This window comes from Bombina bombina, chromosome 1 (assembly GCF_027579735.1).
Source record: "Bombina bombina isolate aBomBom1 chromosome 1, aBomBom1.pri, whole genome shotgun sequence".
Classification (NCBI taxonomy): Eukaryota; Metazoa; Chordata; class Amphibia; order Anura; family Bombinatoridae; genus Bombina; species Bombina bombina.
The window spans coordinates 41,704,223-41,716,483 of record NC_069499.1 but is presented as its reverse complement, the minus strand read 5'-3'; the positions used below and the strand labels follow the sequence as shown (position 1 = coordinate 41,716,483).

At 36.6% G+C, this 12,261-nt stretch overlaps 1 long non-coding RNA gene across 1 annotated transcript; it reads right to left on the bottom strand.

The window, feature by feature from the left end:
• Positions 1–2,752: 2,752 nt before the first annotated feature.
• LOC128636091 (uncharacterized) lies at positions 2,753–5,565 on the bottom strand. Its single transcript, XR_008398659.1, has 3 exons — positions 5,373–5,565; positions 3,848–3,991; positions 2,753–2,978 (listed from the first exon to the last, which is right to left on the bottom strand). It is a non-coding gene; the product is annotated as an uncharacterized LOC128636091 (long non-coding RNA).
• Between the last annotated feature and the right edge of the window lie 6,696 nt (positions 5,566–12,261).

Below are 12,261 nucleotides of genomic sequence, written 5' to 3'. Positions count from 1 at the left end.
CAATAGAATGCGAGCTCAATCTGATTGGCTGATTGGATCAGCCAATCGGATTGAACTTGAATCTGATTGGCTGATTCCATCAGCCAATCAGATTATTCCTACCTTAATTCCGATTGGTTGATAGAATCCTATCAGCCAATCGGAATTCGAGGGACGCCATCTTGGATGACGTCATTTAAAGGAACCTTCATTCGTCGGGAGTTCGTCGTGGAGGAAGGATTTTCCGCGTCGGCGGGATGAAGATGGAGCCGGAAGAAAGAAGATTGAAGATGCTGCTTTATAGAAGACTTCAGCCGGATGGAAGACCTCTTCAGCCCCCACTTGGATGAAGACTTCAGCCGGATGATGGACCTCTTCAGCCCCGGCTTGGATGAAGACTTCAGCCGGATGATGGACCTCTTCAGCCCCCGCTTGGATGAAGACATCGCCCAGATTGGATGAAGAATTCGGCTCAGCTGAGTGAAGACGACTCAAGGTAGGAAGATCTTCAGGGGGGGTAGTGTTAGGTTTTTTTTAAGGGGGGTTTGGGTGGGTTAGAGTAGGAGTGTGTGGGTGGTGGGTTTTAATGTTGGGGGGGTTGTATTTTTATTTTACAGGCAAAAGAGCTGTTTTCTTTGGGGCATGCCCCGCAAAAGGCCCTTTTAAGGGCTGGTAAGGTAATAGAGCTGGTATCTTTTAAATGTAGAATAGGGTAGGGAATTTTTTTATTTTGGGGGGCTTTGTTATTTTATTAGGGGGCTTAGAGTAGGTGTAATTAGCTTAAAATTGTTGTAATATTTGTATAATGTTTGTAAATTATTTTTTCATTTTTTGTAACAGTTCTTTTTTTATTTTTTGTACTTTAGTTAGTGTATTTATTTGTAGGTATTTGTATTTAATTTATTTAATGATAGTGTAGTGTTAGGTTTAATTGTAACTTAGGTTAGGATTTATTTTACAGGTAATTTTGTATTTCTTTTAGCTAGGTAGTTATTAAATAGTTATTAACTATTTAATAGCTATTGTACCTAGTTAAAATAAATACAAATTTACCTGTAAAGTAAATATAAACCCTAAAATAGCTACAATGTAATTATTAATTACATTGTAGCTATCTTAGGGTTTATTTTACAGGTAAGTATTTAGTTTTAAATAGGATTCATTTATTTAATGATAGTGTAGTGTTAGGTTTAATTGTAACTTAGGTTAGTTTTTATTTTACAGGTAAATTTCTCTTTATTTTAGCTAGGTAGCTATTAAATAGTTAATAACTATTTAATAGCTATTCTACCTAGTTAAAATAAATTGAAAGTTGCCTGTAAAATAAAAATAAATCCTAAAATAGCTACAATGTAACTATTAGTTATATTGTAGCTAGTTTAGGGTTTATTTTACAGGTAAGTATTTAGCTTAAAATAGGAATAATTTAGTTAATAAGAGTTAATTTATTTCTTTAGATTTAAATTAGATTTAATTTAGGGGGGTGTTAGGGTTAGGGTTAGACTTAGCTTTAGGGGTTAATAATTTTATTATGGGGGGGCAGGATAGGGGTTAATAAAAATATTATAGGTGGCGACGGTGTAGGGGGGGGCAGATTAGGGCTTAATAAGTTTAATATAGGTGGCGGCGGGGTCCGGGAGCGGCGGTTTAGGGGGTTAAACTATTTATTTTGTTGCGGCGGGGTCCGGGAGCGGCAGGATAGGGGTTAATACATTTATTAGGGGTGGCGGCGGTATAGGGGGGCAGGATAGGGGTTAATAGGTATTATGTAGGTGGCGGCGGGGGCCGGGAGCGGCGGTTTAGGGGTTAACAGATTTCTTAGAGTTGCGGTGGGGTCCGGGAGCGGCGGTTTAGGGGTTAAAATGTTTAATATAGGTGGTGGCGGTGTAGGGGGGGCAGATTAGGGGTGCTTAGACTCGGGGTACATGTTAGGGTGTTAGGTGTATACACTTCCCATAGGAATGAATGGGATGTCAGGCAGCAGCGAACTTGAACTTTCGCTATGGTCTGACTCCCATTGATTCCTATGGGATCTGCTACCTCCAGGGCGGCGGATTGAAAACCAGGTACGCTGGGCCGTAAAAGTGCCGAGCGTACCTGCTGGGATTTTGATAACTCCCAAAAGTAGTCAGATTGTGCCGAAATTGCGTTCGGAACATCTGGAGTGACGTAAGAATCGATCTGTTTCGGACTGAGTCCGGAGGATCGATGCTTACGTCACCAGATTCTACTTTTGCCGGTCTGTAGGGCTTCATAACTTAGGCGAATCAGCCTCGCCTCAAATACGCTGCGGAATTCCAGCGTATTTGAGATTGACGGCTTGATAACTAGGGGCCTTAAGCTGTATGTATACAAAATTCCCCCATTCTGTATTTAAATTGTATTATACCTTCACAGTGTATAAGGACTTAAATCAGTTTAATATGTTTCACCTTTTGACATTTTTATTTAGATAAGTTTGTTGATTATAGTGTTTGGTTTAAATTTTATGAACTTGTAATATACAAAAAAATAGAATTCTGTCCACTCAAAGCTTGAGAGCCTGAGAAATTATTCTATGTGCACTAATAAATTATCTATACATTTCTTGTTGTACGTCCATGTACCATTTTAAGTATTAAAAACATAAAATAGAGAATGATAAAAAAAGAAAGTTAATTTGACACATTAAATTTACTTGGTCTAATTTTATTAATTAGTAACCATGGAGAATTCTTAATAAGAGGTAGAGATAAGAAGGATGACAATACAAGATGGTTTCTCAGGGGCGGGACTTATTGGCACACAGGAGTGGCAGAAGAGGCAGAGCCCTGGCTGGTACACGTAGCTCTGGTAGCTTCAGTTGTTCTTTCAGCTAAAGAACTCCTCCTCCTCCCTTAGTTCTTCCTCTCGCCGTCTCTGTACTTCTAGGTCTTTATTAATCCAAAACTCCAAAAGTTTCCATTTTACTTCTTGTGTGCTCTCTGTCTGTACTGCTTTCTCTTTGGTTTCAATCAGAACTATTGAAATAAACAAACATAAATACATTAGGAAATGTTACTCATAACATTATGTATCTTATGGAGGGCTATAAATAGCAATTGAATATATTTCCCCATATTTATGCATATATCATATCACCTATTCATGTTATATAAATGATAATTTATTGCTGTATGTCCCTTTTATCCCTTCATGGGGTGTTGATATGTTTGATATTAACCAGTACTAAAGCACATTTATTCTGGCTCGTATTTTATTCTGTGATACAGATAACAATATAATATCTATATCTGTGAGTTCTACCAGACCAGTACAATTCACTTGTGGTTGTTGCTATATAAATATACAATGTGTTACCTACTTTTGTATTAATATAGTGTAACACTAATGAGAATAAATTGCCTAGCTAGGGTTAGGTTTATATCATTTATTCTCCATTGTGTGTATAGTGAGACTTTTTATTTACTATAAATTAAAAGAGGGGATCCCGAGTGATTCATTAAGTATTGTGAGGATTATTTCTGTCTTAACTAAAATTTGTTCTACATAACTGATTTTATCAAAGGGACACTTGTCAAAATTTAAACTTTCACAATTCACCCTATTTAATGTTTGTTGCACTTTTACTTATTTATAACTTGCCCCAAGGCCCAAAATAATCCCTATATATTACATTCAACGAAAGCAACCTTCAGTCTAACGTCTAACCTACCCTCTCTCTTTCTTTTACCCTTTTACTGTTTTTTCTTACTAATTTCCTTATTTATTTTACCCCCTTTACACAGTTTCCTATTTCCTACTATTCTTTTTATTTCCTGCTCTTTCCCAGGTGCTTTATTTTTATTTTTGCTTTGAATTATATTTGTTTTCTGTTGTCTTTTCTCACCTTCCCCTGATCTTTCATCCTTCTTCTTCTGCACCTTCACCTCCTTCTCTCCCTTCATTTCCTCCTCGTCTTCCTCCTTCTGTTCCACCTCCCTTTTCTCCTTCTTTGTTTTCTTTTTTAACCTCTTCTCCTTTTTCAGAGAAGCTTTAAAATGAAAATAAATAAATGACATATTCTTGTATAACACACCATGCACATTATATACAGTCTCACATTATATTGGTTATTATCATTTTATAGAAGTCCTGTTTCATACTAACTTAAATGTTCTTACAATTTCCAGTGCATCTAATCACTGTGACACCACAATATAGATCCCTTAGATCCGCTACAGTAACTTTATATGTAAATAGATTTTCTCTCTAACTCTAGGATTGCTCAGTGCATCTAATCACTGTGACACCACAATATAGATCCCTTAGATCCGCTACAGTAACTTTATATGTAAATAGATTTTCTCTCTAACTCTAGGATTGCTCAGTGCATCTAATCACTGTGACACCACAATATAGATCCCTTAGATCCGCTACAGTAACTTTATATGTAAATAGATTTTCTCTCTAACTCTAGCATTGCTCGGTGCATCTAATCACTGTGACACCACAATATAGATCCCTTAGATCCGCTACAGTAACTTTATATGTAAATAGATTTTATCTCTAACTCTAGCATTGCTCGGTGCATCTAATCACTGTGACACCACAATATAGATCCCTTAGATCCGCTACAGTAACTTTATATGTAAATAGATTTTCTCTCTAACTCTAGCATTGCTCAGTGCATCTAATCACTGTGACACCACAATATAGATCCCTTAGATCCGCTACAGTAACTTTATATGTAAATAGATTTTCTCTCTAACTCTAGGATTGCTCAGTGCATCTAATCACTGTGACACCACAATATAGATCCCTTAGATCCGCTACAGTAACTTTATATGTAAATAGATTTTCTCTCTAACTCTAGGATTGCTCAGTGCATCTAATCACTGTGACACCACAATATAGATCCCTTAGATCCGCTACAGTAACTTTATATGTAAATAGATTTTCTCTCTAACTCTAGGATTGCTCAGTGCATCTAATCACTGTGACACCACAATATAGATCCCTTAGATCCGCTACAGTAACTTTATATGTAAATAGATTTTCTCTCTAACTCTAGGATTGCTCGGTGCATTTCCTGTTTGTCCCTCTTCCTATTGCTCTCACTCTCTCTCATTGCACTACAATATTCCTATTTATACCTACTCCTATTGTCCCATAAAGCTTCTAATTCCTCCTTATATTCTATACAACTTCTTACAGCTTCATTCATTTTTACCATTTGTAACTGCTTATAATACCCAATTCAACTCTGACATTTCTCTTATTGCCTCCTATTGCCCCATATTGCATCCCTGTAATTAGCCTATGGTGCTAGCCCCTAGTCTTGTGCCATACAGTCTCCCCCTATAACCTTCCATATTTCATCCTTACTAATGAGTTACATTTCCCTCATATAAACAGCATGTAAGTTCTGTTACCTTTCCTGATGATGGGGCTGATGTTTGGTTGCTCCTCATCAGGAAGTTTGGATTTTCTAAAAACAGGAAAAACAATATTAAAATGATATTTTTGTCATAACATACTTATTCATTAACCAGTTGAGTTTATATAAAAGGGAAATCATTGTAAAAGATAACAACACAGAGCTCCACACCAGGACTGTACCACAAAACACAGAACAGTTGAGAGCTCTGCATTTAATGTGTATGTAAATCATGTGACATGCAGCACATAATTACTGAAGTTACTGATGATTTAATAGAGGGGCACTGGTGTAGCACAACCTCATGACCAGCAGATGGCAGCACCTCAGCTTCATACCAATGTAAGGCAACAGCGAGGTGGGCATGATTACTGATCGGCTAAACCTGCCTTGTCATGATCTGTGATCAGTATTACACAGTGAAAAGCTTGTTCTACCCAGAATCTGTAGCGCAGATGAGTTATTTTATACCCACCAAAATGGTCTAGGAAAGGCCTGTTATGTAAATTAGCTTCTATATGAGTCACAGAATTACATTTATTATCACAATTTAGTAAAATATTTTACCTTTTTACATCAATTGTGATTATAAAAGCAGCAATTCTATAAATATAAACATAAGAAAAAAGAATGTGAAACAACTACCAGGGAAGGAAGCTAAAACTACTTAGTGTGTGTTACATTTGTGCCCAGCCGCCTCTCTGATGGTGCTCACTTGTTTTACAAAAAAACTAAAGCTGAATAAATAAAAATGTAAAAGTGGAAAATATATTTCTATATATATAAGATTAGTTTGTGTGTGTATATAGACAAACAACATACATAAGTGTAGTTGCACCCAGCAGTGTAATGTCCCTTTAATATGTCACAGCATTTCTGTTGTCTTGTGACTTTAGTGGGCTGCACAGATGTATTATATATACTGATATAAATATATAAACAGTACGGCTAAATAGTATAGATGAGTTTATTATGGGAGGCAGCTCCCTGTAACTTACCGGATGCTCATCCTAAGCGCCCATCCTCCAATAATAATAATTATGAGGGCAAAGACTCCCACAGCAGCAAATGCGTATACTGTAGAGAAACAGCAGGTAAAACAGTGTTATTTATACAATAGACTTTACCAGTATTGAGATCATTATTAAGTACAATTAAATAAACGTGGCACATTATATCTTCTACCTTTAGCAGGCCATGTGTTTGTTAATAAATGACACCTATGTATCAAGCTGTTTGTGAGGTGATGATGACATCATATAGAATCTGTAAATGACTGCAGTGACAGACAGGAGTAATAGTTAAAGGGTCACTACAGTATTATCTAGCAGATAGTATATTAATATAACTGTAGTATAATTTAAAGGACACATAACTAGATGTGTATGAGAGTTATTCTACAATTTTATTTCAATAAAAGTTTTTTTATTCACTTACCTGAATTATTCAGTCCAGCCAGAAATCCTGTAAACAAATGACAATAAAAGTTAGAAGTATATAAAATAAATGCTTGTTATTCAGATTTTTTTTTATAATTATTACCAAACTCTCTAAAACTAACACAATTAATAAATAATGCATTTAAACTATACAGCCAGTAAACAGAAATCATTAGGCTGACTAGTAGCTTACCATTTGCTGATGCAGTCTTGTATGACTCACTATTCATCGGTCCCTGGGTCATCCCTATATACAAAGACAAGATAATGCTGTTAGAGTTAATTCTACAGGATGTAGCCAAGTTATGTGACATCCCTGATTTATTTTTATATGTCTGTGACACCTCAAGAACAATATAAACACAACATAATAATAAAACAACTATTATGATCTGCAGTCTGTTTAGCCAGTAGTGTAAGATAAAGGTGACGTTAAGATATTAAAGATGTAGTGAGTTTATAATCCGAGAAATACCTAATGAGCATTCTGTTATCTGTTAACCCTTAGCTCTAATTCTGTGTGACACAAAGATTTGAGAGCTGTGATAGATCATACTGCTGACACCTTATATGATTTTCCCTGGACAAATAAAGTTTCCCAAACTGAAGTTTATTGACATCCTGATGAACTTTTTGTAATAATCATGGCATCATTTTTGTTTTTTGAAACCTAATACTTTTCAATCCACGTTCTTTACTTCCCCCATATAAATATATATTGGTAATATTTGCCTATTTACTTGCACACTCTATAGTGAATTAACTGTATAGATGTTTAATATAGCAACCACTTCTGTGACGCCAATAAAACAGAGCAATAAAACATAATGGGATCAATCACAATCGTGTAGAAAAATGTATGAAATTATATATATATATAAAAAAGTCCAACAGACTTCAATGGTGGTTTTCTGTATAAAAATATTATATACATTTTGCTAAAGGATTGTAATGGACCCCCATATTAGATAATTAACCCTCTGTAGCGAGGAGACACATCAGACAGTAAAGCCTACAGGATTATCTATAACAAACTAAAGTCATTAGTAAGGAAGGATATACACTTTACCTTGCGGGGTGCTCACAGGTGTCCCCAAGACAGTTTGGAATATAATAAGAATTATATAAAACGCCAAGTAGAAACAAGCCATGTTAGCTGTAGTCCACTCTCACAGAAAATGACTGTGCTGACTGGCTGCAGCTGAGGTATAATAGTGTGTGATGTCACTGTTGTATTGTGTGAAGTTGTGATATTGTGACATCATTTCCTTTGGCAACATCTGACCAAACAGATTTACCCACTGATAATTATAAATCTGTATTTTATAATAGTATGGGGTTTTGTTAATCCATTTCAAATAAGTTAACCTAGCACTAAGGCAATGAACCTATCGCTCTATACAACTGGCACCTAGCTGCCAAAGAGTGAATCTAGTGAGATGTGGATGTGTACAGAGCACCTACCTTACGGAGGCTAAGGTTAAAGACTGCACTTGTACCGACTAAAAAGCGAGTGCAAATTTATTAAACATAAAAGACACACTTTGCTAAAAACAATCTGATAAGATTAGCATGGATCCATGCACCCTAACAGTACATTGTGTATCATTTAAATGTGTACATAAATAAGACAATAAACAATATTATTTAAAAACAATAGCACTTAAAAACAATAATACTGGTCTGTTTTTTTGTGTTAGTGTTGAACCAGTGGTGTGACAGACCCTCTCTAGTAAACAATAATACTGGTCTGTTTTATGTGTTAGTGTTGAACCAGTGGTGTGACAGACCCTCTCTGGTAAACAATAATACTGGTCTGTTTTATGTGTTAGTGTTGAACCAGTGGTGTGACAGACCCTCTCTAGTAAACAATAATACTGGTCTGTTTTATGTGTTAGTGTTGAACCAGTGGTGTGACAGACCCTCTCTAGTAAACAATAATACTGGTCTGTTGTATGTGTTAGAGTTGAACCAGTGATGTGACAGACCCTCTCTAGTAAACAATAATACTGGTCTGTTTTATGTGTTAGTGTTGAACCAGTGATGTGACAGACCCTCTCTAGTAAACAATAATACTGGTCTGTTGTATGTGTTAGAGTTGAACCAGTGATGTGACAGACCCTCTCTGGTAAACAATAATAATGATCTCTGTGTTCAATAGTCTCTGTCCTAGATTGTTGGGATCCTGAATAGTCCCACAGTGGGGCTCTATAAATTGCCAGCAGATGTGAGGCTCTGTAAATTTCAGTGAAGGAGTGAGGCTGGTTTATTGTTACCATATTATTATTCCAGAAGTGTTATTACTTCAGAAGTGTTATTTTTCCAGAATTGTTCCAAGCGTGTATATAATGAGTGGCGAAAAACAGCGCTTATATAAGCAACAACTCAACTAAAGTGCACTTAATAAACAGCCAACTTAAAAATCAACTAAAATATTAATTAAAGAATTAACTAAAAAATTCCAGTTAAACTATATATATATCTGTTATGTCTATTTCTAAAAAATTTTAACATGTTCCTCAACATTGTAATGTTTTAATTATATCAACGTTGACCTTCATATCTCATTATTTATTCATATGACTAATTATAGAAATTAATTGGATCTTTACTATAGTTAAAAACAACATTTAATGTGAATTATTACTCAATTAATTATTCTATTACAAAAATAGACATTTAATATCTTAAAGGGACATCACACTGATATGTTATTTCATTATGCAGATTGACAATGCCAATCACATGAGTCATCCACATGTAGACATCATTCTGTAGCTATATAGTTTATATAAATATGCTACCCATCAAAGGATATATCCATAAAAGGTTTACAAATGTAATGGGGGGTAGTTATCAAGCCGTCTACTTTTCTGGCTTCGCCGGCCCAATACGTCCGCCTAAGCTCGCCTACCTTCGCCGCCGCGGACCTGAAAAAATACGCCTAAGTTATCAAATAAAGCTGTCAAAAAGCCGCGGGGCGATGAGCAGCGGACTGTGACAGTTATCACTCATCCGATCTCGCTGCCCTTCGTTTTTTTTCCCAGCTTTATTGCTAGCCTGTCACTAAGCATTCACACTAAACTACACTGTTCTACCCCCTATACCGGCGCCCCCGGAGCCTCCCGCAACTCAATAAAGTTACTAATCCCTAAACCGCCGCTCCTAGACCCCGCCGCAACTCTTATAAATGTATTAACCCCTAAACCGCCGCTCCCGGACACCGCTACCACCTACAGTATACCTAGTAACCCCTATCCTGCCCCCCCCATACCGTCGCCCTCTATAATAAAATTATTAACCCCTATCCTGCTGATCCCGTACCTCTCCGCAACTAAATAAATAGTTTAACCCCTAAACCGCCGCTCCATGAACCCGCCGCAACCTATATTAAACCTATTAACCCCTATCCTGACCCCCCTACACCGTCGCCACCTATAATAAATTTATTAACCCCTAATCTGCCCCCCCTACACCGTCGCCACCTATAATAAATTTATTAACCCCTAATCTGCCCCCCCTACACCGTCGCCACCTATAATAAATTTATTAACCCCTATCCTGCCCCCCACTACGCCGCCGCCACTGTAATAAAATTATTAACCCCTAAACCTAAGTCTAACCCTAACGCCCCCCTAACTTAAATATTAATTAAATAAATCTAAATAAATTAACTCTTATTAAGTAAATGAATCCTATTTAAAACTAAATACTTACCTTTAAAATAAACCCTAATATAGCTACAATATAAATAATAATTATATTCTAGCTATCTTAGGATTTATATTTATTTTACAGGTACCTTTCAATTTATTTTAACCATGTACAATAACTATTAAATAGTTATTAACTATTTAATAGCTTACCTAGCTAAAATAAAGAGAAATGTACCTGTGAAATAAATCCTAACCTAAGTTACAATTACACCTAACACTACACTATACTTTAATAAATTATTCCTATTTAAAAATAAATACTTACCTGTAAAATAAACCCTAAGATAGCTACAATGTAATTAATAATTATATTATAGCTATCTTAGGATTTATATTTATTTTACAGGTAACTTTGTATTTATTTTAGCTAGATAGAATAGTTATTAAATAGTTATTAACTATTTAATAACTACATAGCTAAAAGAAATACAAAATTACCTGTAAAATAAATCCTAACTTAAGTTACAATTAAACCTAATACTACACTATCATTAAATTAATTAAATAAATTACCTACAAATAACTACAATTAAATACAATTACATAAACTAACTAAAGTACAAAAAATAAAAAAAGCTAAGTTACAAAAAATAAAAAAATAAGTTACAAACATGTTACAAATATTACAACAATTTTAAGCTACTTACACCTAATCTAAGCCCCCTAATAAAATAACAAACCCCCCAAAATAAAAAAATGCCCTACCCTATTCTAAATTAAATACATTTCAAAGCTCTTTTACCTTACCAGCCCTTAAAAGGGCCATTTGTGGGGGCATGCCCCAAAGAAAACAGCTCTTTTGCCTGTAAAAGAAAAATACAACCCCCCCCCAACATTATAACCCACCACCCACATACCTCTAATCTAACCCAAACCCCCCTTACAAAAACCTAACACTAATCCCCTGAAGATCATCCTACCTTGAGTCGTCTTCACTCAGCCGAGCCACCGATGGAACTGAAGAGGACATCCGGAGCGGAAGAAGTTAATCCTCCAAGCGGCGCTGAAGAAATCTTCCATCCGATGAAGTCATCATCCAGGCGGCGCTGAAGAAAAGTCTTCGATCCGTCCGATGTCATCTTCAAAGAGGCGCTGAAGAGGTCTTCTATCCGGGCGAAGTCATCTTCCAAGTCGGGTCTTGAATCTTCCTTCCGCCGACGCGGAACCACCTTCTTCACCGACGGACTACGACGAATGACGGCTCCTTTAAGGGACGTCATCCAAGATGGCGTCCCCTCAATTCCGATTGGCTGATAGGATTCTATCAGCCAATCGGAATTAAGGTAGGAAAATCTGATTGGCTGATGGAATCAGCCAATCAGATTCAAGTTCAATCCGATTGGCTGATCCAATCAGCCAATCAGATTGAGCTCGCATTCTATTGGCTGATCGGAACAGCCAATAGAATGCGAGCTCAATCTGATTGGCTGATTCCATCAGCCAATCAGATTTTTCCTACCTTAATTCCGATTGGCTGATAGAATCCTATCAGCCAATCGGAATTGAGGGGACGCCATCTTGGATGACGTCCCTTAAAGGAGCCGTCATTCGTCGTAGTCCGTCGGTGAAGAAGGTGGTTCCGCGTCGGCGGAAGGAAGATTCAAGACCCGGCTTGGAAGATGACTTCGCCCGGATAGAAGACCTCTTCAGCGCCTCTTTGAAGATGACATCGGACGGATCGAAGACTTTTCTTCAGCGCCGCCTGGATGATGACTTCATCGGATGGAAG